The sequence below is a fragment of the Sus scrofa genome, chromosome 15 (assembly GCF_054392235.1).
Source record: "Sus scrofa isolate SSC_HxYL_T2T_F1_AM1 chromosome 15, Sscrofa_HxYL_maternal_Yorkshire_Landrace_v2.0, whole genome shotgun sequence".
NCBI classification, from domain to species: Eukaryota; Metazoa; Chordata; class Mammalia; order Artiodactyla; family Suidae; genus Sus; species Sus scrofa.
This window is the reverse complement of record NC_139397.1, coordinates 45,130,828-45,157,867: the sequence shown is the minus strand read 5'-3', so window position 1 is coordinate 45,157,867 and position 27,040 is coordinate 45,130,828. Positions and strand designations below refer to the sequence as shown.

The 27,040-nt window shown below is 46.4% G+C and overlaps 1 protein-coding gene and 1 pseudogene across 11 annotated transcripts in view; one reads left to right on the top strand and one right to left on the bottom strand.

Moving 5' to 3' along the window:
• Positions 1–27,040, top strand: part of RALB (RAS like proto-oncogene B) — a 76,531-nt gene that overhangs the window by 23,134 nt on the left and 26,357 nt on the right. Inside the window, exons 1-2 of one of the 11 annotated variants that reach the window (XM_084999624.1) lie at positions 3,326–3,474; positions 26,860–26,971. The exons of 1 other annotated variant lie outside the window; for it this stretch is intronic. The gene's annotated coding sequence lies outside the window, so the exon portion shown is untranslated. Of the gene's footprint in view, positions 1–3,189; positions 3,258–3,325; positions 4,157–5,367; positions 5,573–7,996; positions 8,156–26,859; positions 26,972–27,040 lie in introns of those variants that run through there. 9 more of the 11 variants (XM_084999629.1, XM_084999627.1, XM_084999625.1 and 6 more) reach the window with 9 other exon arrangements.
• LOC102164362 (glycine cleavage system H protein, mitochondrial pseudogene) lies at positions 7,623–26,726 on the bottom strand (annotated as a pseudogene).

Below are 27,040 nucleotides of genomic sequence, written 5' to 3'. Positions count from 1 at the left end.
AAGGACCTTCTGTTTAGTCTTCAGTGCTTTTGCTCTCTTCCTTCTGCAATCTCCCCAGATCTCCAATTAACCAAGGGCAGATTACAACACTGCCAGGCTCTGCCCCTGTGGGCCCCACTTTGCTTGGACCCCCAGAACAGCCTTCCAACGTCCACGTCCACTCCCACATTTGCCCCTTACAGGCCACTCTCCACACAATAGCCAGGGTGGTCTTTCTTTCTTTCTTTCTTTCTTTTTTTTTTTTTTTTTGTAAGTCCGCACCCATGGCATGAAGAGGTTCCTGGGCTGGGGATCCAACTGGAGCTATAGCTGCCAGTCTACACCACAGCCACAGCAACGCGGGATCTGAGCCATGTCTGCGAACTACAGTGCAGCTTGTGGCAATGTCAGATCCTTTACTCAGTGAGCAAGGTCAGGGATCAAACCCATATCCTCATGGATGTTATGTAGTTCTTAACCCGCTGAACCACAACAGGAACTCCTAAAGTCACTTGTAATGGCACACCATTTGTAATGACCTAGTTGCTTGTCTGTTGGTTCTCTTGTCTGAGTTAGCCATCACCATATCCCTAGCTTGGTACCCATTAGGGCCTGACATCAGTCAGAGCAGACTAAGCTGTGCAGCAGCAACAAAAGACTTCCAAATCTTAGTGTCTTCAAATCACAGAGTTTGTTTCTCAATCACATAAATGTCTGTCACAGGTTAGTGGTGGACCGGGGCTGGGGGGTGGGGGGCACTGTGTTCATTGCAGGGGCCCAGGCTGATGGGGCCCCCATACGTTCCCAGTACCATACCATGCAGATGAGAGCTCTGAAGGGTCTCCCATGGACAGATAAATTCTCCCACCCCCAAATGATTTGTGTATCATGTCTGCTTCCAAGTCATTGGGTCCCATAGAGTCACCCACCTACAGGGAGCAAGAAGTTCAAGACTGTCTAGGGCCCAGGAAAGAGAAGTGGAAATATTCGCCAAACAGTAGTCCAGACTCACTCAATACTCAGTCAGTACTTTTGAAGGAGCAAGCATCTAGTATGTTCTTTCTACAGCTGCAGTGGGTTAGAGCGACCTTACAGGGTCCTGCTGGGGCTCTTGTATTCTTGCTGTTCAGGCTGCTGCTCTGCAGGGAGTCAGAGTTCCCTCAGGAGAAGCTCAGCAGACAAGGGTGTCCTCTGAGATCTGAGAGGAGCAGTCCCAGAGGCTGTGGTTCATCCCCAGATGGGGATATGTTCCGGGTCTGTGTCCTTTGTGAGACAACTCTTCCAAGTGCCCTGCCAGTCCCCTCTGAGACAGCCTCACTTAGCTAGGGTCTGGCATGTGCAAGAGCTGAACAGATGACCCTCTTGGCCGAGTCCCAGTGGAATCCCTGGGTGGGGGGCGGGGAGGGCTGAGGCAGGTAGGCAGGTGGTTGGGTGGGGATGGGATGTGGAGAGTAAGGGCATCATTTTTGAGACCTAATGCGCCCTGTTACTAGTCATAGGAATGGCAGTTATACACCCCAGGAATGGTAAGAAAACCACCTGTAACTGCTGTAGGTCCTAGGGGTATGGGGACAGGAAAATGCTGGTGGTCATCCAGGGCCCTGATGCTGTTCCCTAACCTGTCCGTTTCGTTAGGGCAGGCCGCAGTAAGCCCTTCCCGGGTCTGAACTTGCATTTGATCAAATGGCATTGCCACAGCGTGTCCTTTCTACCAGGCCATACACGGTGCTGTAGTGGGAGGAAATGCTCTCCCTAGGTGGTTATAATAAGCTCGTGTCCATCTTGGCTTTGGGTGGCAACACAATGGAAGCTAATGTTTGCTGAGCACCCATCAAGTTCCCAGCACTATGCCAAGTGCTTTATATGTCATTGCATGTAAATCATCACACCTGCAGTGCGCAGGTGCTGCTCCTGTTGGGCAGCTGGGGAAACCAAGGCCTGCAGTGGTTAACTTCCTAATTAAGACACTGTTAGTTCTATGGCAGAGCCCTCCTTTAAACCTCTGCTTCCTGATTCCAAACCTGTGCACTTAATCGTTATCCGTAGGAATAGACTTTCATCTGATTCCCCTTCTAGGTCATTCATACTGGAGAACTTCCTTTCTGAGGAGCCTCCTACCTTCTCCCTTAACAGTACCTAGCAGAGTTTCTCATATACTTAGCAGGCAATATAAGTCTTTAATGTATATGGGGAAGGTCAAATAGAATACTTAAGATCCTAGGCTAAACTAGCAGAGTCTGGTGATATGGTCTTTGATAAGCCTGTTACTTAAAACTAAGTTAATGCTTCTGTGCTTTTTGATATTGCTCTTTGTAGAGGGTCTGGATCTGTTAGTTGCTTATACACAGCGATTTAATCAGAGTACAAAGCCTTTCCTGTAATACATGCAGCACCCTGATGTATAATTATCAACAAGGAAAGAATTAATTACACAGTGCTAGCTGCTGTGGATATCGAATTGAACAAGAGATGGCTTCCATCCCTAGAGATTATGGAGGCAGGCATTTAAACAATTAATTGCCATATAGTGTTTGACGAACCATGAGGTTGTATCGGGGTCAGTGGGGCCATAAATTCTGCCTAGGCAAAGTGGAGTTGGGGTAGGATTCAGCTCTAGGAAGGGGCAGTTAGGAAAATCAACCCAAACCCTATTTGGATAGAAATTAGAAGTTCCCGGGTTTCGGATCATGATAGGGACGTACTGTGGGTGAAAAACCTTCCGGCCATGAGCTTCCTCAGTGAACTTCCTGCATCCAGGATGGGCTCAAGCTTCTGGCCCTTGTACATGACCTGGGCTAAGTTATTGCTAGGCATTAGCAACCCCATTACTACTAATAGGATGTCATCAGCCAAACGCGTCGTGGTGGTAAGCGGAGATCCCGCCTACGGGAGCCCCTGGCCGGCGTCACGACGGCCTCCCGGACACATCACAATTTACTTCGGTTTCTCTGTATCAGATCTGTCCTTCCTTTCTGCTTTCTACGGCTTTGGCCTCGCCCTGACCTAAGCCCAAAACTAGAGCACCCTCCCGCCCGCCACACCCAGAGTCCCCAGACCGGCTCAGGATTCCTTCACTGCAGCAGCGGTCACGTGCACCGCGTCAGCCGCGGAAAGCAGGAAAGGAGTTGGGCGGGGCCGACGTGCCGATTCCGCCCCTTCCCCCTCCCCGAGACGGCTTCTCATTGGCGAAGACTCCTCCCCCACCCGCCCAAGGCTTGGAACCTCCCCTTCGGATTGGATAATAGGCTCTCGATGGGCGCGGCCGCCGGGGGCCGGGGGTGAGGAGCTGAAGGCAGGGCGCGCTCTCGAGGGACAGGGTTGCCTTGGCGACGCCGGGCGCGCGCTCGGGGGGTGGGGAAGCGAACCGGCAGCTCAATGACAAATCGGTGGGGTGCGGCTGGGGTCCGGCCCCCGGCAGAGGCGAAGGAGCGGGCGGGGCGGGTTTAAGGGCGGGGGGTCCGGTGCGGACGGCCAGGAGGCGCGGGAAGGTCCAAGGTAAGGGTGCCTGCGCCCGGGCGGGCCCCTCCGGGCGAGGTGGGGCGCGCGCTGGGGAAGTGGGTGCGCGCCCAGGGCTGGGTGGCCCTTGCCCCCGGCTCCGCGCCAGGCTGTGGCGGGAGGGCGACCCGAGGGCTGCGGCCCCGCTTGGGCCAGGATTGGTGGGGGGGCTCCCAGAGCCGCGGGGCTAGGGAGATGGGGGCGGCGCCCCAGCCTCCCCCTGTTCACTCCTTCCCTTTTCCCGCAAATGGCCTCTGCCTCCACTTCCTGCGCGTTTGGGCCTCCAGCCAAGGACGGTCCACTTCCTCAGGCCCTTCGTCGCCGCTGCGGTCAGGGTGAGAGGTGTGAATGTTGCAAAAACTTAGTCGTGCCTTAAGAACTTGTACTTGGACTGTGCTGGGGCGCTGTTAGGGAAGTTGCTCGGTCTGTTTGTTTTTGCTCCTGTCTGGGAGAAGAGTGTGAAGTGCCCCCCCCCCCCCGCAACCCCTAGTTCCTTTCTAAGGGGGGCTGGCCCTGATGAGGCTCTGATAGGAAGCACAAGGACCTGCGTGTTGGCCGGGTCCAGGCTTCAGCACCTCTTCCTGCCCTCGGATAGGGCTGTGAGGTTATCCGTGACTAGCGGCAGAGGCGGCTGCGCCCAGACTACTTGTTGAAGCAGTGTCCATTCTCTGCCCACTTTCAGGTGAATACTGGAAACCTTGGGACTTGATGTTGCTATCAGGTGAATCTTCTGGAGAGAAGTTCTAGTAGACTGATATAGAATTGCCAAGGAGGAGACTTGGCTGATGGTTCATTGGAGTTATTTGTGACTTGATTCTAACCCCTGTAGAACCCTGAACTTTCTGCTTTGTCCTGGTTTCCTAACCTTATTTTTTGTTGTTAGGTTTTGAGGCTGGAGAGAGGGCATTGATTAACAGAGGGGTTAGCGAATCTTTGAGATGTGTAAACGATCCATATTTTTTTAAGCAGAGCCGCAAGATCTCTGATATCAAAGTTCAGAACAATGTAAGGCAATCTTCCTTAAACCTGGAACAATATAAGTAGAATCTCAAAGTTCTCTGATACGGAGTGACAGTGAAAAGTACCTGTGAATATTGGGAAGAGCAGGGGACAAAGTGTGAAGACCTAGGTTCCAAAACTTTATTCATGGTGTGATTTTTTTCCTTTTTTTTTTTCTTTTTAGAGCCGCACCTGTAGCATATGGAAGTTCCCGGGCTAGGGGTTGAATTAGAGCTACAGCTGCCGGTCTGCACCACAGCCCCAGTAACACGGGACCTACACCACAGCTCACAGCAGTGCCGGGTCCTTAATCCACTGAGGGAGGCCAGGGATTGAACCCAAATCCGCATGGATACTAGTCTGGTTGGCTACCGCTGAGCCACAATGGGAACTCCTGTGGTGTGATCGTGAGCCTGGTTTTCCCCTCTCTGTGTTGCAGAGTCCATGGCTGTAGAAAAAAAAGGTGGTAATGGTTGGCCTACTTGTTAGGATTCAATGAATTAAGGAATGTTTGAGGTTTTCTCTGTGATAGAGGGGGGGTGGGATGGAGGGAGGGGAGAAAAAGAGGCCAGGGAATCCTGTCCCTTGTGTGTGGTTTAAGTTGCGACAGCTAGCCTCCTTCTGACCACATCTAGGCCTTTCCTTCCTTTTCTGTTCATGTTATTTCCCATCGGAAACAGTGGGTATTCTGATCTGAGATGTCAGCAAGATTTCCCTATGCCTTTGCCAGGATTTTGTATGGAAAAAAAGTGGAAGTCTGGTTATCATTTATCTTTCGGGAATATGGGACCTGGACACATAAATGCAGGAAAACCAGGTTTAGAGGCCTAAATGGGTCTTGGTAGGAGATGGAGAAAGTGGAGGAGTTCTAATTTCTTGCCTTAATTTTTCGAGGTTCTTGCCTCAGCTGAAAATGGCTTGAGATTCTGGAGATTTTCAAGCCAGAGAGTTGAGAGAATTCTCTGGGCTGCATCACCCAGTTCCACAGTATTTCTTGGCATTCAGTTACTGAATTCTTAACCACATTGGAAACATCCTGGGAGACCTTTTCCGAAAGCTAAATTGGGAGACAACGTGACAACAGTGCTGAGAGATGGTGGTGAGCTTTTCTAAGGCTTCCGGTGTGACTGGTCTCAGGGTGGTATGCACGGATCCCACTTTTCATGGGCTATGAGTCCAGATTTTCCTTGACTTACAATGAGGTTATGTTCCGATAGACCCATCATCATAGGTTGAAAATATCATTAAGTCAAAGATGCATTTACTACACCCAACCTATGGAAGCTCATGGCTTAGCCTGGCCCGCCTTAGATGTGCTCAGAACACTCAGATTGGCCTCCAGTTAGTTGGGCAAGATCATCTAACCTAAAGCCTATCTTATAATAAAGTGTTGAATATCTCATGTAACTTACTGAATACTGTACTCAGAGTGGAAAACAAACTGGCTGCATGGGTATGGACTGGCTATGTATCAGCTCTGGCTGACTGGGAGCTGGGGCTTTTTTTTTTTAATTGTAGTTAATTTACAATCTTGTATGAGTCTTAAGTGCACAGCAAAGTGATTCACTTTTACATATATATAGGTTATTACAAGATACTGAATATAGCTCCCTGTGCTCTACAGTAGGTCCTTTCTGTTTATCTTTTTATGTTTAGTAGTGTGTATCTCTTAACCCCAAATTCTCAATTCATCGGTCTCCCCCACCACTATCTCCTTTGGTAGCCATAAGTTTGGTCTCTATGTCTGAATCTATTTCTGTTTTGTAAATAAGTTCATTTGTATAAATTTTAGATTCCACATGTAAGTGATATCATATGATAAATGTCTTTCTCTGGCTTGCTTACTTAGTCTGATAATCTCTAGGTCCTTCTCATTGCTGCAGAGGGCATTATTTCATTCTTTTCTGTGGCTAATATTCCACTGTGTATATACCACATCTTCTTAATCCATTCCTCTGTTGAAGAACAATTATGTTGTTTCCATGTCTTGGCTACTGTGAAGAGTGCTGCTACGAACTGTCTTTTTTTTTTTTTTTTTAAGTTGAATATTTTATTATTAAACTTTTCCTTATTTTTCTGCAAGGCTGTGCTTCACTGTGTAAAAATAGCACCAGCAAACACAGTATATTGTAAAATTAAGATACTAATGTTCTTTACTGACTCTGTGCAACTAACGAAAATTTTTCTCCACAGCCAGTTATTTCCAATGGGAAGTTCATTAAGTACTTTAACCCAAATCCAGGGATGGCTGTAAGCAAGTTACAATATTATATATATATATATATAAGGCTTAAGATAATGATGTTATCCTTGAATTATGTAATTTTATAAGTAGTTTTACCACAGATAATTTCAAGAATTCTGAATACTCTAACTGGTGCCTAGCCTGAAAATCATAGGGTGCTGTGCAAAAGATGCACACTGTTTATCTGAGGTCATTAGGAAGATAAGTGGTAATTTTTTCTGGTAACATTGTAAGTAGGTTCTTTTGCTAAAGGTTGTTTTTTATTTTTATTTATTTATTTATTTTTTGTCTTTTTTTGCCATTTCCTGGGCAACTCCCACGGCATATGGAGGTTCCCAGGCTAGGGGTTGAATCAGAGCTGTAGCTGCCGGCCTACACCATGCCACTGCAACAAGGGATCCGAGCCGCGTCTGCAACCTACACCACAGCTCATGGTGATGCCGGATCCTTAACCCACTGAGCAAGGCCAGGGATCGAACCGGCAACCTCATGGTTCCTAGTCGGATTCATTAACCACTGAGCCATGCCCGATGGGAACTCCTAAAAGTTGCTTTTTAAAAATCTCTCCACCACTGGAGTTCCCATCATGGCCCAGTGGAAAAGGGAATCCGACTAGAAACCCTGAGGTTGCCAGTTCGATCCCTGGCCTTGCTCAGTGGGTTAAGGATCCGGCATCTCTATGAGTTGTGGGTGTAGGTCGAAGAGGAGGCTTGGATCTGGCGTTGCTGTGGCTGTGGCGTAGGCCAGCGGCTACAGCTCTGATTAGACCCCTACCCTGGGAACTCCGTATGCCCAGGGGTGCAGCCCTAAAAAGAGAAAAAAAAAAAAAAATCTATCCACCACTAATTTAAGACATCTATGCTAGATTAAGTTGTTTCAAACTGGTTTATTTAGGGCTTCCACTTTACTCCTCAATAGGTTTTCTGTATTTCTCATGTGTTTCTTCACTCATTAGTTCATCTAGTTCTGAAGGGTTACCGAGTGTCATCTTGATCAGCCAGCCATCTTCATAACAAGATCTGCTGACAAGTCCTGGATTTTCTGCTAGAGCTCCATTCATTTTAGTTACTTCTCCTGGTAGAGGAGAATAGAGTTCACCGGCAGCTTTCACACTTTCCAAAGCACCAAACTCCTCTTGTTTGTTCAATTTTGTCCCAACTTCAGTCAGACTGCAGTAAACATCTCGCAAAGTTTCCTGTGCAAAATTGCTGATTCCCACTGTTCCAATGACATTTTCTGTTGTTATCCATACATGTTTGTCTGTGAATTTTCCCACAGAGAGCAGAGCGGGGCTGGTGCCCAGCTCCTGGACTGTGCCCATCCGCAGCCCCCCAGGCGGTGCAGACAGTGCGCTGTGGGCGCAGAGACAGCACGTAGGTTGGAGACAGCAGCCTGCACACTCTGAGCCGCTCGAAGCACCAAGTTTGCAGACGAACGGTCTTATTTTTTTTTTTTTCCTTCCTTTTTGGTACATAGCCACATAATTTAATTGGTTTCTTAGCCATAACTGTCTTTAACACCATTTTTCTGAAAAAGTATGTTTCCAATATGGTCTTAATGTTTTAAATTTTTCAAAAAAATGCCCGCAATCTGTTTCACAGTTGCATTTTACAGTTAAATTTGAAATTGTAGACGTCTTCAGTTAATTCTTCTCTATAGATTATAATGTTTTTAATTAAGAAAATACCTTCTACAAGAGAAGAAAAATTCTACTAAATGGAAGATATTCTCAATACTGATAATTTTTATTAGAAATGTATATATGTATATCAGCTAAAATCCATTCACAGGTTCTGTCTTTTTGCCTCCATTCAGAGTACCTCTCCTTGACTAATGTTTTTTTGTTCTTTTTTTGTCTTTTGTCTTTTTAGGGCCACACCTGCAGCACAGGGACGTTCCCGGGCTAGGGGTCCAATCGGACCTAGAGCTGCTGACCTACACCACAACCACAGCAACCCGGGGTCTGAGCTGCATCTGTGACCTATACGACAGCTCACAGCAATGCCGGATCCTTGACCCACTGAGCAAGGCCAGGGATCGAACCTTCAACCTCATGGTTGCTAGTCAGATTCGTTCCTGCTGCACCACAATGGGAACTCAAACTGTCTTTTTGAATTAGAGTTTTCTCTGGATTTATGCCGAGGAGTGGGATTGCTGGATCATATGGCAACTCAATTATTAGTTTTTTAAATACCCTCCATACTGTTTTCCATTGTGGTTGTGCCAGTTTACATTCCCACCCCCTGTGTAAGAGGGTTCCCTTTTGTCCACACCCTCTCCAGCATTTGTTATTTGTAGACTTTTTGATGATGGCCACTCTGGCTGGTGTGAGGTGGTATCTCATTGTACTTTTGATTTGCATTTCTCTAATAATTAGCAATGTTGAGCATCTTTTCACACGCCAGTGGGCCATCTGTATATCTTTGGAGAAATGTCTGTTTAGGTCTTGTGAACACAAGAGGATCTTATCATGTATCGCTAGCCCAGGAAAATATTAAAATTCAACCTCTGAAGTATGGTTTCTACTGAATACATATCACCTTTGTTTTAGCCATCATAAAGTTGAAAAATTGTAGGTTGAATCATAAGTTGGGGGCTGCCTGTACTTAAAAGAAAATTGTTTTTATTATAGTTGATTTGCAATGTTCTGTCAATTTCTGCTGTATAGCAAAGTAACCCAGTTATACATATACATACATTCTTTTTTTTTATTATTATCCTGGGCTGCCTATACTTCTAAACAAACAGCCCTTTGGATGTTTTTCTAAAGCGAATGCATGTTGCTGAAGAGTCTGAATAAAAGAGCTGACTGAGGAGTTCCCAGTGTGGTTCAGCAGGTTAAGAACCTGGCTAGTATCCATGAGGGTGCGGATTTGATCCCCGGCCTGGATCAGTGGGTTAAGGATCCTGGATTGCTGTGGCTGTGGCGTAGGACGGCAGCTGCAGCTCCAATTTGATCCCTAGTCTGGGAACTTCCATATGCAGCAGGTATGGCCCTAAAAAGAAAAGAAAAGAAAAGAAAAAGGAAGGAAGGAAGAAAGAAAGAAAGAAAAAGAAAGAAAGAAAGAAAGAAGAGGTGAACAAGTTCGAGAGAAAATGGGACTCTTCCTTCATCATGCAGAGGGGGCTGGGGTGGGTGAGGAGGTGGAGGGAAACTGGTGTTTGTGGAGCATCAGCTGTCTGCTCAGCACAGACCCACTGATCTGACCAAGGCCAGGTAAATATCTAGCCTTGGAGATTTGACCATGAGCTGTGTCCTTTGGCTCCTCAGTTCTTTTTGGTGCCTAGGAATACAAGTATGGATGTGCATGTGTACGTGTCCTTGGATGTCCCCAAAAGTAGGCCGGGTAGGCAAGAGGGTGTAATAAGCTTTTTGATGGGTGAGAGTGGAGAGAAAGATGTAGAGAATATGGACGCCAAGTGTCAAAGCAGGAAGGTACAATAGCAACTACAGAATACCAGCCAGGTCTCAAGTTCAAGTTGATGTTACTCTAAAAAAGAGTAACTGGCATTCCCGTGGTGGCTCAGTGGAAACGAATCTGACTAGCATCCATGAGGACTCAGTTTTGATCCCTGGCCTTGCTCAGCGGGTTAAGGATCCGGTGTTGCCGTGAGCTGAGGTGTAGGTCGCAGACACAGCTTGGATCCTGCGTGGCCATAGTTGTGGCGTAGGCCAGCGGCTACAGCTCCGATTGGACCTCTGGCTTGGGAACTTCCATATGCTGTGGGTGTGGCCCTGAAAAGACAGTAAGATAAGCTAAAATAAACTGCAGTAATTTTCCTGAGTGTTCTCTGTTGTAGTTGTAGACAAGTCTTTGGCAGAGTTTTTCCTTTTTTAAAAATTGAAATATAAATGCAGGAAAAGGTGCCATTAATAGATAATTGCTAACATATTGTTGTCTTTTATTGCTTTTGTTAATGCTTTGTGGGCAGTTTATATACAATGTATTTTAGGCCCACTAGATTGGGAATTGACATACATAATATTAAGTTAGTTTTGATCCAAATTAAAATAGTCTAAGCTGGGTAATTTTGCTTAGTAAACGGCAGGAGTTGAAGGATGTATAGTAATTTGGTCCTCCTGCATAGCTATTTCTAAAGTTTGTCTTTTGAATGAATCCTCTTCTGATGTGTGATAAATTACCCCCTACTTCACAGCTTAAGGCAACAGACATTTACTATCACAGTTTCTGAAGTTCAGGAACTGGAGAGTGGCTTGGCTGGGTGCTTCTGGTTCGGAGTCTCTCCTGAGGCTGTGGACATCTGCAGGCTTGACTGGTGTTGGAGAGTCTGCTTCCAAGATGGCGCACTCACATGGCTGTTGGCTGGAGGCCTCAGTCCTCACCAAGGGGCTTCTCCATAGGACTCTTCACAACATGGTGGCTCACTTTCTCCCAAGGGCAAGTGATCTGAGACGGGGAGGAAGTGGGAGAAAGGATGATCAAGTGGAAACTGCAGTGTCTTTGTATCTAAGTGACATACTGTCACTTCTGCCAGCACACAGGCCAGCCTGGTGTAACGTGGCAGTGGACTGCCCTGGGGAAGCTTGAAGACCATTGGCATGCTTGTTTTTTGTTTTTGTCTTTTTCTAGGGCCACACCCACAGCATATGGAGGTTCCCAGGCTAGGGGTCTAATTGGAGCTGTACCACAGCCACGCCAATGCAGGACCCGAGCCTCATCTGAGTTGTAGCCACCAGCCTACACCAGAGCCACAGCAACGCCAGATCCGAGCCACATCTGTGACCTACACCACAGCTCACAGCGACACCAGATCCTTAACCCACTGAGCGAGGCCAGGGATCGAACCTGCAACCTCATGGTTCCTAGTTGGATTCATTAGCCACTGAGCCACAATGGGAACCCCGACCATTGGCATTCTTGGAGCCTATCTACCACAGTTCCTTTTTTTATGGTTTCTTTTTTTTCAGGTGCTTACTGGAGTGTGTACTGTAGGAGATGAAAATGCAGCTGGAATTTTTACTATTCTTGAAACTTTTGAAGTTTTATGTTCTTTCTTCTGGTCCTTCCTTGTCAGGCGCTAGGGTTAATTAGCCAAATAAATATACAGTAGCTTTGGAAATTAGAAATGAAAATCTCGCTGGGGAGTTCCCTTCCTGGCTCTGCAGGATATGGGTTCAATCCCTGGCCTCGCTAAGTGGGTCGGGGATCTGGTGTTGCCGTGAACTGTGGTGTAGGTTGCAGATGAGGCTCAGATCCCGAGTTGCTGTGGCTGTGGTGTAGCCCGGCAGCTCTAGCTCTGATTCGACCCCTAGCCTAAAAAATTTCCATATGCCATGGGCGCGGCCCTAAAAAGCAAACTAAACTAAAACAAAATCTTGGTGGTCCCTAAACCAAATGAAACAGCTGAGGTTTTTTTTTTGTTTGTTCTTTTGTTTTTTTGAAACCCTAAAAGAAACTGGTTAAAAATTAGCCCAAAATGATCTCCATGATGAGCAAAGTTAGTTGTTAATCATCTGTGTATTTTTTTTTCTCTTTCTTTTTTTTGCTTTTTAGGGGCACACCTGTGGCATATGGAGGTTCCCAGGCTAGGAGTTGAATCAGAGCTGTAGCTGCCGGCCTACACCACAGCCACAGCAGCTCAGGATCGGAGCTGCATCTGCGATCTACACCACAGCTCAGGGCAATGCCAAATCCTTAACCGACTGAGAGAGGTCAGGGATTGAACCCGTGTCCTCATGGATGTGGGTTCTCTAACCACTGAGCCACAAGGGGAACTCCACCATCTGTGTATTTTTTAAGAAATAAAACTCACTGACATGGTAGCTAAAAACATCTTGGAGAACCTGCTTATTAAATGCTTCTTTCTAACTTTATGTATGTGTGAAACCTGCCACTATAAAAAGTTTTTTTTTTAGTCATTTGTCTTTTATGTGGGGGTTCCCAGGCTAGGAGTTGAATCAGAGCTGTAGCTGCTGGCCTACACCACAGCCACAGCTACTCAGGATCTGAGCTGTGTCTGTGACCTACACCACAGCTGACGGCAACACGGGATCCTTAACCCACTGAGTGAGGCCAGGGATCGAACCCGCATCCTCATGGATACTGGTCGGGGGTTTGTTAACCACTGAGCCATGACGGGAACGCCCCATACAAAGTTTTTTAAAAAGGGGAGGGGCAAAAGAGGCATAATCACAAGAAAAAGTTTCCTAGAGCCCTGACAGCAAGGCCAATAAATAAATAGTGGCATTCTGGCAATAAAAAAAAATAGAGCCCTTCCCCCAATTACCTGAAAACTTCGGACAATATTTATTTGTCTAGCAAGTTTTCATTTCTTTTTTGAAATTCTAATACATTAAAAAAACTTTTTTTTTTTTTTTTTTTAAATGGCTGCACCCCTGGCATGTGGAAATTCCCAGGCCAGGGATTGAACCTGCGCCTCTGCACCTATATGTGCTGCTATAGTTGGATTCTTAAGCCACTGTGCCACAGAGGGAGCTCCAAGCCCTAACACATTTTAATTATTCACCTGCACAAAAAGAGCTTTATTCTTTTAACTTCTAGATGAAATCTTTCTGTAGTGTCCGTACGTGCAGAGAAGAATTTAGGAACCCTGAGCTTGAAGCCCGATTAAAAGGTCTGTAGGTTTCTTCCTAGCTCTTAAAAATTCTATGATTCTAACATAGAACAAATATCCTTTGACTTCGGCATATTTATAACAAAAGGTTTCATAAATCAAGTTAAATTGTAACTTCAGAAAATGAAGTCTTCTGAGAATTGCTTTAGTTCATTCCAACCCAGTTCAAGGTTGTTAGTCGCCATTAGGCAGACTAGAAAAGTCAGCACAATTTGCCTTTCCTTTCTTCCTATTTTTGGCCTGTCTCCTGTTTGCTGCCCTAATTTATGAGCTAGTATCTTTCTTTTCTCTTTATCCTGCCTCTCCTATCAGCCCCCTTCTTCCTTCCACTCCCCTCCCCCTGTGAAAACAGGAAAAGGTTGGTGGCCAGGCATTTGTTGTAGATTATCTGATCCCATTATTAGGAATGGATTTTAGCCAATGTGGTACCTCTGCTCATCCTCGCATATTAAGCCTTTTTAAAATCTCAAATTATATGTGTTCATTCAGTACCTTCTGCCATCTTTTAACTTTTTTTTTTTTTTTTTTTGGGCCACACCCACAGCATGGGAAATTTCCCTGGCCAGGAATCGAACGGCACTGCCGTTGCAACCTGCACCACAGCTGTGGCAATGCCGGATCCTTAACCCACTGCACTATAAGGGAACTTCCTGTTATTTTTTGAAACGTAAAAAAAAAAATCTTACTGTAGTTGATTTTTACAATGTTCTGTCAATTTCTGCTGTGCAGCAAAGTGACCCAGTTATACCCATATATAGATTTTTTTTCACATTATCCTCCATCATGTTTCATCACAAGTGATTAGATATAGTTCCCTGTGCTATATAGCAGGATCTCATTGCCCACCATTCTTTAACTTCTAAAGGGGTTCTACACCCAATTCCAATGTGGATTATGTGTGGGGGCACAGCACCAAGACATTCTCTGACACCAGCAGGGTGACCTGTGATTCAGCTCAATGGTGACCCTCTCTACCTAGAGATAACACCAGGTTCCCGAGGTCAAGGACTCTGTCCCACAGGACTGCCCTCCGCTTCAGCTGCCAGTCACAAAGCCCAGATGTTACCTGTACTTCTGACCAACTAGCTATAAACCAGAGGTTCCCATGTCCCCCTGCTTGGGTTTGATTAATTTGCTGGAGTGGCTCACAGAACTCAGGAAACCCATTTCATCACTTCATGACCAGTTTCTTATAAAGATTGTTAAAGGACATGAATCAACAGCCAGATGAAGAGATCCAGGTCCCAGGTCACAAACCAAGGAGCTTCTGTCCTCATGGAATTTGCCCCCGCCCCCCATGGTGGCACACGAATGAACTCTGCTTCTCCAGTCTGGACACTCTCTGAACCTCTTCTTTTCTTCTTCTTTTTTAAATCCTTTTAGGGCCACACCAGGCTAGGGGTCCAATCGGAGCTGTAGCTGGCGGCCTAAAGCCACAGCCACAGCAATGTGGGATCTGAGCTGTATCTGCGACCTACACCACAGCTCATGGCAATGCTGGATCCTTAACTCACTGAGTGAGGTCAGGGATTGAACCCACAACCTCAAGGTTGCTAGGCAGATTCCCTTCTGCTGCGCCATGACAAGAACTCCCAAAACAGAGTCTTTGGCTCCATCCCAGACCTGCTGAATCAGAATGTGCCTTTGACCAAGATTCCCAGGTACTGTGAGAGGCACTGGTACAGATAACTAGGCCTACAGAGAAATTGTGTCACTAGCTAGAGGGGAATATGAGGATAAAAATGGTAAGTGTGTTTAGGATGAAGATTAAACAGAATGACAGGAATGACCTTGGTATGGGGGTGTGGGTGGCACAGAGTCCAACACCTGTGTGGAGAGTTGGCCTCTGCCAAGAGCAGCAGACAAGGAGGAGATAGGCATGGATGCCAGTGGGTTTGTAGACTTGGCAGAGGAGTGGTAAGGGCGTTGTGCTCCATGGCTTCTGTTTGGGGAAAATGAGGCAAGGTCACTGGTGGAGCGTGAGCGTGGGGAGGGCCTCGGAGAGCGTCACAGTAAGATTTCTTGGACGTGTAGAGTGAACACCCATTCCCAGTTTGTGACCCTAAACACACTTCTCCTCGTGTTTCCTAAGGTTGGTCATGTGACTTTCCCACTCCAGCAGCATTTGCTTGTTGGGTGCAGATGCCAGGCAGGATAGTGAGGCGATGAGGAAGGTGACTGTGTTTGCAGAGTGAGCTATGGGGTCTCAGTTGGGGAAGGAGGGAAGTGGGATCCCATGCACTGAGGGAAGGTGCTGGAACCAGTGCTCTTGTATCCAGAGGCAGAGAATGATGGGGGAGGGGTGGATGAGCAGGTGAGCTAGAGGGATGGGGGCCAGGGCCAGACAGTGAGAGGAGAGGATGATCACGCTGATGATAATGAAGTGACCACAGTAGTGTCACAGGAAAGGAACGAAAAAGCTTTGGGGAATTCCTGTTGGGGCATAGCAGAAATGAATCCGACTAGGAACCATGAGGTTGTGGGTTCGATCCCTGGTCTCGCTCAGTGGGTTAAGGATCCAGCATTGCCATGAGCTGTGGTGCTGTGGTGTAGGTCGCAGATGCAGCTTGGCTCTGGTGTAGGCTGGCAGCTGTAGCTCTGATTAGACCCCCAGCCTGGGAACCTCCATGGGCCTTGGGTGTGGCGCTAAAAAGCAAAAAAAAAAAAAAAAAAAAAAAAAGAAAGAAAGAAAGAAAAAGAAAAAGCTTTGAGAGAGAAGTTCAAGGGTTAGAGCAGCCACGCTCCTGGGCGGGTGGTCAGTGTGAACATAGAGGTCGCTGAGGAGGATGATGGGGGTTGGGTTGGAAAGGAAGCCTGTGAGTCAGAAGCAAGTACCACGAGTGAACGAGGGCCGTGAGAGGAGGTCCAGAGATGCTAGCAGCCAGGTGGGGGCCCAGGGCTTTTGCAAGAGGAAGAAGGAGATGGTTGGATGTGACACTTGGTGGGGGGAAGGGAAGAAGGACCCTTCTCTCCTCCTGTCCCTGAAGCACATGAGGAGAAATAGCATCCCCTTAAGATGTCGTGTCCCCTGGGACCCCCGGGTCTCAGGATAGGCCAGAAGGTAGAGGAGCATTTTTAGAAGAGTTTGCCAGTGTGCCCAGGGGCTGGGGGATGCAGTGGGGGTGGGTTAGTCATTTCAGGTGATGGATGCCATCCTGGTGGGATGAGAGTTTAGTTGTGGGGAAGAGTGGGGGGCCTGCGTGTCTGGGGGGACTTGGTAGAGGGACGCCCCTCAGCGTGCTGCCCTCCCCACTGCTCCCGCACTGTGGCTCCCAGATCTCAACTGGATTGGTGGCAGCATCTGGTGCTGGCACCCTAGAGCTGCACACCCTGACACAATGGGGAGAGAAAGAGAGGTGACCTTTGTTAGATTTCAGGAGCTTCCGGGGGAGATTTCAGGCAGGGCCTGCAGTGCCCCTTGTGAATGCCTCTGAAGGCGAGTGCCACTGTCCTTGTGGGTGACAGAAGGAGGAAGGACCAAAGGACCTCTGTTAGAGGTGGTGGCATTTCTACCCTTGTTTCTGGCTGGGAAATGCTCGTCCAGCCTTTACTGCGGGTTTCCACATTGGTTCCTCCCAGGTATGGCACGAGGTGCGGGGGTGGGGGGTGGGGGGTGGGTAAATGCTGTCCATCCTTTGGGCCCAGAGGTAAAGGGACTCGCCTCATCACAGAATGAGTGGCTGAATGAGGACCAGAGCCAGGCCTCTTCCTGTCTGGGATGGAGCCCTGGACAAGTGCCACCTTGGTTGTTGGGAGGCAGAATCTGAGCGAAGGAGTCACCCTGGCCTTGTCTCTTCCTCCCTCAAGCCTGGCAGCTCGCCCTGCCTTGGCATAGCTGGGGCTCCTCTGCCCATTTCTTTCCAAGACTTTCCAGAACATCCGAGTGGATTTCTGGAAGCAGAGTGCCTGACCAGAGCCAGGTATCGTGGTAGGTAGGTGTTTTCTCATTCCTTCATCGTGACCCCGGGGACACAGATCTCTTCTGGATTTACTAGATCAGACTGAGGCCGAGGGAGCCAGCTGAACCAAGGCCATTAGCTTCCCAATGGCAGACGCCAGACTTCAAGTTGTGCATTTTTTTTCTTCTGACCCACTGTTGTGGGCGTGTAACTACTTAAAAAAAAAAAAAAAAGAAGTTGGGGTAAAGTATACCTAACATAAAATTTACTATTTTAACACTTTTTTATTTTTGGCCATGCCTGCAACATGCAGAAGTTCCTAGGCCAGGGATTGAATCCTCTCAACAGTGACCTGAGCCACACAGTGACAACACCGAATCCTTAACCACTAGGGCACCAGGGGGCTCCTCATTTTCATAGTTTTTATGTGTACAGTTCAGTGGCCTTAAGTCCATGTATGTTGTTGTACAGTCGGCCCACTGTTTCGTCTCTGAAAGCTTTTTCAGCATCCCGTTCTGCAGCTGTCCCATTCATCACGAACTCTCCATCCTCCTTGTCCCCAGCCCCTGGCAACCCCTATTCTCCTTATGAATTCATCCCAATGAATTTGACTATTCCAGGTACCTCCTATAAGTGGAAGCAGAGAGGGATCTGCCTTTTTGTGAGGGGCTTGTTTTACTCAGCCGAATGTCTTCAGGAGTCATACGTATTGTAGCTTATCTCAGAATTTCATTCCTTTTTAAGACTAAGTCCTATTCCACTGTATGGATAGATTACCTTTTGTCTTCCATTCATCTATCAGTGGACACGTGGGCAGCTTCCACCTTTTGGCTGATGTGAATATTTACTGTGAACATGGGGGTACAAATACCGATTTGAGGCCCTGCTTTCAGTTCTTTTGGGTGTGTCCTCACTGCTTCTGATGGAACATTTCCTCCTAGGTCTTTGTTTTAGAACTTGGGCTCTGGTTGTCTGTGCATTCCTGACTCTTAAAGAGCTTTCTGATCCAGGAATTCCAGTATTTCACCCCATGATTGAAGGTCCTCCCGCCTCCCACCCCCTGCAGCCACTAAAGGTGTCCTGGCTGAGAGTGGGGGCTCTGAACCAGTTAAATGACCTTGCAGGTTCCACAGGCTCTGTTTGTGTGCATGTGACATGCTAGTGGATGATGGGGAAGTGAATCTAGGTGAAAAATCTAAGCGGCACTTTGGGTAAGTCTTTTAGGACAGGGCCACCCACGTATGCTGGGTTCAGACTTGACCTTCAACCATCCGGAGGCAAAGCAGCCCTCATGTCTCCGAGGCTGCCTTTGTGGGTAGAAGGAACTGGAGTCTGTATGGCTTGGCAGACTCTTTAAGGCCAGTGAAATCCCCAGGGTCCATTGGAGGTGAGGGTAGGGTGGGGGAGGTCCTTATTTTGGAAGTAACTGCACATGCTTAAACAATCAGAGCTTGCAAATGACCTCGCACCATTTCTTTTTGCTTTGTAGTTGAGGAAAGTCATCCTTTAAGGAAATTTAACTTTTCAAAGTTTGTGAGTTAACCACTTGTCTTTTTGAGGCCTCCCAACCCAGGCAGAGAACTTTCTTTCTTTTTCTTTTTTTTTTTTAGTCCACCATGGATTGGGGTCTCCTAAGTGCCAGGTGCATGGCACACAAAGACACATGGGCAGCTCTCGGTGCAGTAGGGGAGACAGGCCTGGTCTGGAGGAGATCACTGCTTTGCCTCAGTGGGTGGTATGGACAGGCCTGGGAACCTGCGTGGACTGAGGGTCAGCTGAGCTGGAGGTCCAGGGAGGTCATGGTGAAGAAAGGGCAGTCCTGGCAGAAGCAGTAATGTGTACCCAGCGGTACAGACCAGAGGCAGGGTGCTTGTGATGAGCAAAGCAGAACTTTCTGGTTTTGTTTTAGTTAATTTCGTTTGGTTTTGTTTAGTCGCCCACCTCCCCACCCCACCTTTGGCAGGAGAACAGATAAAGAGATATGCATCAGGGAACACAAATACCTAAAACAAATTTCCTTAGGTGCACAGGAGCGCTAATGTAAGTTGTTTTGCAGATCGGATTTCAGAAAAAAGTAGCAAAAAATTGGAAAGGAACTTGGATCATTTAATTCAACTTCCTTGTTTTCCTAGACATGGAAACTGAGTCATATATGTATGAGAAGATAAAAATATTCTGTTCCCTGGGGCTGATGACAATAGCAGCTGCACAAGGGAGGGGGAAAACTGAGGTTTTTGGCTCTGCTTGCAGCTTATAAAATTCCTGGGCCAGGGACTGAACCCATGCTGGAGCAGCAACCAGAGCCATAGCAGTGACAATGCCGGATCCTTTAACTGATAGGCCATCGGGGAACTCCTGAGTTTCCTTCTTTAAGTTACTAGATGTAGGAAGGGCTGAGGCTCCAGTAAGAGAAACTGAGCCCCTTGAGGACTTAAGTTGTTTCTTACCAGGACCGTCACTCCAGGAAGGTCCCATTTCATGAAAAGCCATCAGGAAATGCAGATTTACCAGCCTGAGGAGTTAAGACTGAGTATCTTCATTTGCTAGAAGGATTTAACAGAGGTTCAGCCTTAGCCCTCGGAAGTTTGTGGCTGTGGAGAGGTCAGCTAGCCAATGCAGGATGCTTGGCGAGGTGACCCAACTGCCAGGCACTCAGGTGCCCAGAGCCACTGTCACGCTATCCAGGTTCAGCTGTCCACTGCAAGGCCTGTGCTCCTTCCTGAGATCACGAAGTCACGTAAGAGATGGCCAGACAGATCCCTGCCAGCTGGATAGCCGTCAAATGATCAGCAATCCTTATTTAAATAAATACAGGTTTAATAATTAATTGATTACTAATTGATTACTAGTGAATAGTAATTAATAAACTAAATAATAAATCAGTGGGTGAAATGATGAGATTCTTATACAGACTAGGTTGCTCTAATTTTTAGAGTATCTCTGGTAAAACTATAGGGACTTTGAAATACCCAGCCACTGAACCTGCAGTTTTTTGTTTATGTGGAGCATTGTTTAATAGACAAAACTTACTTTATTTGGTGATCTGGTGATCTGGTAATCTCTGTTTTAAGGGCCTATCTCAGAACTAATAATGATAACCTCAGACCGGGCAGTGCATGGTCTGAAGGGCCACAGGGGTTCCTGCTTCTCTCTCAGCCCTGGCTGGGGGCTCGTCTCCCAGCTGTAGCCACCAACAACCCCGTACTTGGGTCATGTGCCCCTTTGGGATCAGTTTCTCCCTGAGAATGGGGCCACATGCTAGCCTGGCATGTCTTCTCTCCCTCAGCCCTGCCCCTTCTCCTGTAGTAACCATGAGGATGGTGGAGGGGAGCAGTTTCTAAAACAGAATACCAAGGAGTTCCCTGGTGGCTCAGCGGGTTAAGGACCTGCTGTGGCTTGGATCACTGCCGTGACTCCTGTTTGATGCCTGGCTTGGGAACTTCCACATGATGCAGGTGCAGAAATAAAAAAAGAAAAGAGAAGGATGCCAGGCAGACAGTACCTTAAACTATGTATGTTTAATGTTACTTAGCAAAATGTTTTAAAAACTCATTTTTACTGGATGTGCTTTTGCCAAAAGGGCCTCTTGTTCTTTTTTTTTTTTTTTTTTTCTGCCTTTTCTAGGGCCACTCCAGTGGCATATGGAGGTTCCCAGGCTGGGCATCTAATCGGAGTCGTAGTCACCAGCCTACGCCAGAGCCACAGCAACTCGGGATCTGAGCGGCGTCTTGTGACCTACACCACAGCTCATGGGAAGGCCGGATCCTTAACCCACCGAGCGAGCCAGGGATCGAACCCGCAATCTCATGGTTCCTAGTCGGATTCGTTAACCACTGTGCCACGATGGGAACTCCAAGGGCCTCTTAATGTACTGTTACTTTAGGTGGTCCTCTGCTATTTTGGAGGGGAGTTGGGAGGGCTTCAGAGAAATTTTAGTGATTTATGGCAAGAAATAAAATACGGGGGTTATTATAGGTATGGTTTGGCAATCCTGAACCTGGAGATATGCATTCTTGTCACAGATACATTCTCCTGCCACATACATAATATAGAAGATTTGGAGTGTTTAGGCAAATTTTTAAAAAATTATCCTGAACTGAATTTCTAGGTTTTGTTGAGCAATTTGTGCTTTTTTTTTCTTAATGTAAATATTGGTAACTAGACCATCCTCAAGAAACTAAAGTAATAATTTAGTACCATGAGTGTATTCCATCAAAAATAAGCATCTAGGAGTTCTCTTGTGGCACAGTGGGCTAAGGATCTGGTGTTGTCACTGCAGCAGCTTGGGTCACTTCTCTGGCTGGGGCTGGATCCCTGGCCCAGGAACTTCCACATGCTGTGGGTTACAGCTATTAAAACAAAACAAAAAACAAAGTACGGAGGATAGTATAATGAACTGCCTTGTATCCATCCATCAGTGTCAACAATGATCAGTTTATGGCTAATCTTATTTCATCTAGATCTCTGCTCTTTTCCCCCTTGATAACTTTGAAGCAAATGTCATAAATCATTTAGCTTCATTTGTAGTAAGGTTAAATGAAGTCATGTGAAAATTTTTTATCAATAATTCCTTATCAAATCCAGTCAATGCTCAGAATTCCCCAGTTTTCTTATGTGTGTGTGTTTGTTCATACTGGGATCCAAATTTGGTCCGTATGTTTCAATCCGTTGATATGGCTCTTATGTCTCATAATTTACGGGTTCCCTCTCCATCTCTCTTTTTTCTTTTTCTTTTTTTTTTAAATGTCTTTTTAGGGCTGCACCTGTGGCATATGGAAATTCCCAGGCTAGGGGTTGAATCGGAGCTATAGCCGCCTGCCTACGCCACAGCCACAGCAATGCTGAATCCAAGCCGCATCTGTGACCTACACCATAGCTCACGGCAATGCCCGATCTTTAACCCACTGAGCGAGGCCAGGGATCAAACCCACGTGCTCATGGATACTAGTTGGGTTCATTAACCTCTGAGCCACGACGGGAACTCTATCCGTCTCTCTTTTTTTCTTGCACTTTATTCGTTGAAGCAGCTGTGTGTCTTATTCTGTAGAGCATATTCCTCTGTCTCCCTGTACTTCAGGTGAATCAGTGGTTAGATTTAGAAGGTTTCTGGCAAGGATACATCTTGATGGTTGTGTCTTTTTCAAGATGTCAGATTGTCTCTTTTTTGTAATGTTAGCAGATCTCTTAATTCATGAGGAGTTGCAAAATGGTGATAGCCTAAAATCTGTCATTCCTTGATTAGTTAGAATATTTCGTAAAGGGAAACTTTGCTTCATCTATTATTTGGTCATCTGTTAGGACAGCTTGTATAGGAGAAGCAAGATATATTTTTATATATCCCTTTTTTATACGTCCCTTTACTTACCAATTTTAAAAATAATGGGTTGTTTCACCAGTCCTCGAAAGATGCTTTTTTAGTATCATTATGAACAAACTGGATGTGTTTCAATCCATTGCAGTTATTATCTTTGCTGATCTTTAATTTTCCATCTCGGATCCATCTCTTCAAATTGGCTCCTGAGTCTGTGTGTGTGCATTTAAACATTTTTGTAGCTAACAGTTTTTATTGTTAAACCACAAAAAGAACCTCTGGGGAGGTCTGCTCCCTTAATTGTTTACCTTCTAGGATCAACGTTCACAATAGAACACACAATGGATAAACCTTTCTTTAATGGAACGTGGATGAAAAATGTGGCATAGTACGTGTTATGGAAAATTGTTTAAAATGCGCTCTCGGAGTTCCCGTCGTGGTCAGTGGTTAGCGAATCCAACTAGGAACCATGAGGTTGCGGGTTCCATCCCTTGCCTCACTCAGTGGGTTAAGGATCCGGCGTTGCCATGAGCTGTGGTGTAGGTTGCAGATGCGGCTTGGATCCCAAGTTGCTGTGTCTCTGGTGTAGGCCGGTGGCTACAGCTCCGATTCGACCCCTAGCCTGGAAACCTCCATATGCTGTGGGAGTGGCCCTAGAAAAGGCAAAAAGACAAAAAAAAAAAAAAAAAAAAAAAAAAGCGCTCTCATTTTTATTTCTTAAAGACTCTTCTCTCATGGTTCATTCACTCCGTATTCATTCTCTGGGCATTTCTAGTTCTCTGATTCACTGTCAGTAAGAGCCCTAGTCCCTGGGGACACTCATGTGAATAAGACACTACTTAACCTTTCTGCCCAAGGAGTGCCTGTGAGACTGTGTACAAAAAACCACATTTGTGTCATTAAAAGGACAATGATGGAGTTCCCTTCATGACTCAGCAGTTAAGGAACCCGACTGGGATCCATGAGGATTCAGGTTTGATCCTTGACCTCAGTCAGTGGGTTAAGGATCCTGTGTTGCCGGGAGCTGTAGTGTAGGTCCCAGATGCGGCTTGGATCCTGAGTTGCTGTGGCTGTCGGGTAGGCATATGCTGTGCATATGCTGTGGGTGCTGCCGTAAAATAACAAAAATAAAATAAAATAGAAGGACAATGATACAGGGATTCTGTGCTGTCAGTTTGTATTCTCACAACCATGCCCGCTGGTATATACAGTCATTTTTTCACAACTATCTAACAGGTCGGTGTTCAATGATAAGAAATGGGGAGACTGCATGTTGACTCTCAGTGTCCATAGAAATGATGGCTCCCAAATGGACGGCGTCACTGTGCTTTCCTTTTTCATTATTCAGCATTTGCAACCCCTGCCATCCATCGCTTTCCTGTGTTCCTCCATATCCGAGATGCTGCTTCTCAAGGGGAGGACCTTTCAGGACCCTCATTTAGATCGGATTGTTCCTAATTTGGATTGTAACCGGAAGTGGTCTGGATAGTTGGGATTTGTCCTCATACTTAATACTGCTGCTTGTTAAGATGAGGAGTCGGATTCATAAGTAAGCTGAGATGCTTCAAGATTGTGCCGGTCTCCCGATCCTCATCTGAGTCTCCCCTTTAGATTTAGCATCTCCTGCTGATTCTTGCCTGAACCAGTCTTAACTCTGATAGATGGAAAATGTCTATATTTTTTTTTAGCTTCCTCACCCTGTACTGTTATTAGTCTGCCTTTGATGTTCTGCTGTAAGCAATAGCCTCCCTTGTTTATTTAATATTTATTATAGGTATGATTTCATAAATTCCTCATTTCTCTATGGTCTGTTTTCATTATTGTCCTTAACTTTTTGGGTGACTAAATTCTCCCAGATTTAGGATTGTCTCCCTTTTTGATTATTGTTATTATTATTATTATTATTATTATTATTATTTTTCTTTTTCTTTTTCTGGCTGTGCCCATAGCATGCGGAAGTCCTGGGCCAGTCCTATGTTGCAGCGGTGATGATGCCAGATCTTTCCCTTTCTCATCCATACGGGAACTCCTAGATATGTTTCTTTTTCTTTTCTTTTCTTTTTTTTTTTTTTTTTTTGTTTTGTCTTTTTGCCATTTGTTGGGCTGCTCCTGCGGCATATGGAGGCTCCCAGGCTAGGGGTCTAATTGGAGCTGTAGCCGCTGGCCTATACCAGAGCCACAGCAATGCAGGATCCGAGCCATGTCTGCAACATACACCATAGCTCATGGCAACGCCAGATCCTTAACCCCCTGAACAAGGCCAGGGATTGAACCCGCAACCTCATGGTTCCTAGTCAGATTCATTAACCACTGCACCACGACGGAAACTCCTGGATATATTTCTTAAGACAGCATTTTAGGCTTACTTGTAGATGAGCACATCTGTCTTTGGAGATGTGACACCCAGTCACTTCCCCACCCCATTCCTATGCTTCAATATTATGTGATTCTGGGACCTGCTTTGATACTTCAGGCCTTTCTTGCTTTGCTATGCCCTCTGTTATGCATGGAAAGCTTCCCTCTCTCACCCCACTCTGCTGGGTGAATTCTTACTCAATTCTGAAGCCTTTCCAGAACTTCTTTTCCCAGAGTTTGTTCTGCTCTCCACTATACCCTGAACCATCTTTATCGTTGCATATGGGCAGTTCTATCCCAATGCTTTATATCTATATCCTTCCTTAGGAGATCGAGTTTTCTAAGATGCACAGCTAAGCATAGAGTAGCGTTTAAATGTTTTTTTTTTTTTTTTTTTTTTTTTGGAGAGAAATGAAGCCCACTATAGATACAGCTTTCCCGTTGTTAGGTGGAGACATATTAAAAAGAATCTATTGGAGTTCCCATTGTGGCTCAGTGGGCTAAGGACCTGATATTGTCTCTGTAAGGATGTGTGTTCGATCCCTGGCCTTACTCATTGGGTTAAGGATCTGGTATTGCCGTGGCTGCAGTGTAGGCCTCAGCTGCAGCTCGGATTGAACCTCTAGCCTGAGAACTTCCATATGCCGCAGGTATGGCTGTAAAAAGAAAAGGAAAAAAAAGGGGGGGGAATCTGTGGTGTGTTTCTCAACTGGTAAAAGATTTCTTTTTTCTTTCTTTTTTTTTTTTTTTTTTTTGTCTTTTTGCTATTTCTTGGGCTGCTCCTGCGGCATATGGAGGTTCCCAGGCTAGGGGTCAAATCGGAGCTGTAGCCATTGACCTACGCCAGGGCCACAGCAACGCGGGATCCGAGCCGCGTCTGCAACCTACATCACAGCTCACGGCAACGCCGGATCGTTAACCCACTGAGCAAGGGCAGGGATCGAACCTGCAACCTCATGGTTCCTAGTCGGATTCGTTAACCACTGCGCCACGATGGGAACTCCCAATAAAAGATTTCTGACTCTGAGGGGTGAGCCTGCCAAGGCCTGGTGTCACAGGCCCCAGTTCCCATTGTTGGAAGGTCTGTGTTTTGACTTTTCATGTATTGGCTATGAACCCAAATTGGAATGGAAGAGAACAATTACGAGGTTTGCAAGCCCCTTAAAGATCATTCTGGGACAGATAGAATTGTTTTGTGAAAAATGGATGTATGTGGAGTTCCCTGATGGTCTAGTGGTTCAGGATTGAGCATTGTCACTGCTGTGGTGAGGGTTCAATTCCTATCTTGGAACTTCCACATGCTGCGTGTGTGACCAATGATAATAACAATAAAAAAGATGTGAGTGAAGCTAGGGATGATGTGTACTGATGTATATAGCTTACATGGAAACACATCAGAACATAAGATGGATGGATGGGTGGGTGGAGGGCTGCCAGATGACTGGCTTTGCCATGAAGCAAAAGGCAAGCAGCACGTTAACTGTAGGATTGGGTGGTGGGTATATGTGCAGCTCTTTCTATTTCTCTGAAAACGTGGAGCTTTTCATAATAAGATGTTGGGGCAAAGGGGTACCTATGTTACTTTTTAAGAATATGTTTATTGGCTGGGCATACCTGTTATAAGCCACAAGTCACCAACATGACCTTTCTGAGCCTCCCTGACTTGTCTTCTTCCTGATGTCTCCTCCTCTGTCACCAGCTCCTCCAACCCTTGCTCCCTCGAGGCATGTCCCCTGACCTTGCCATGTGACTCAGGTGGCTCTCCTATGTTCCCAGAGCCCTCGGCAGTGGGGGCAGGCAGGGGCGGGGGACTCCTGCCATAGACTTTGTTGGCCCAGATGGTCATCATTGATGAATCTGTAACTTGGACTCTGAGTTTCTTGACCACAGACCACAGTTTCTGGAATGCTGTCTGGACAAGTAACAATAAATAGATCCAGAGTGGTTTCAACATACGGGTTTATCATCTCCCCTAACAGGTCGGCACCTGCAGTTTCCAGGCTTGGTTCTGGAGGGGCCCGGGCTGACTCGCCTGCCTTCTTCCTGCCTTTTCCCTTGTGTCCAGGGCTGAAGCGGTTACACAGCCCGCAGGTAGCCACCACACTTGTTTCAATTTGGGGGCTTGGTGCACAGGTATTTGGCAAGTATCTGTGGATCTCT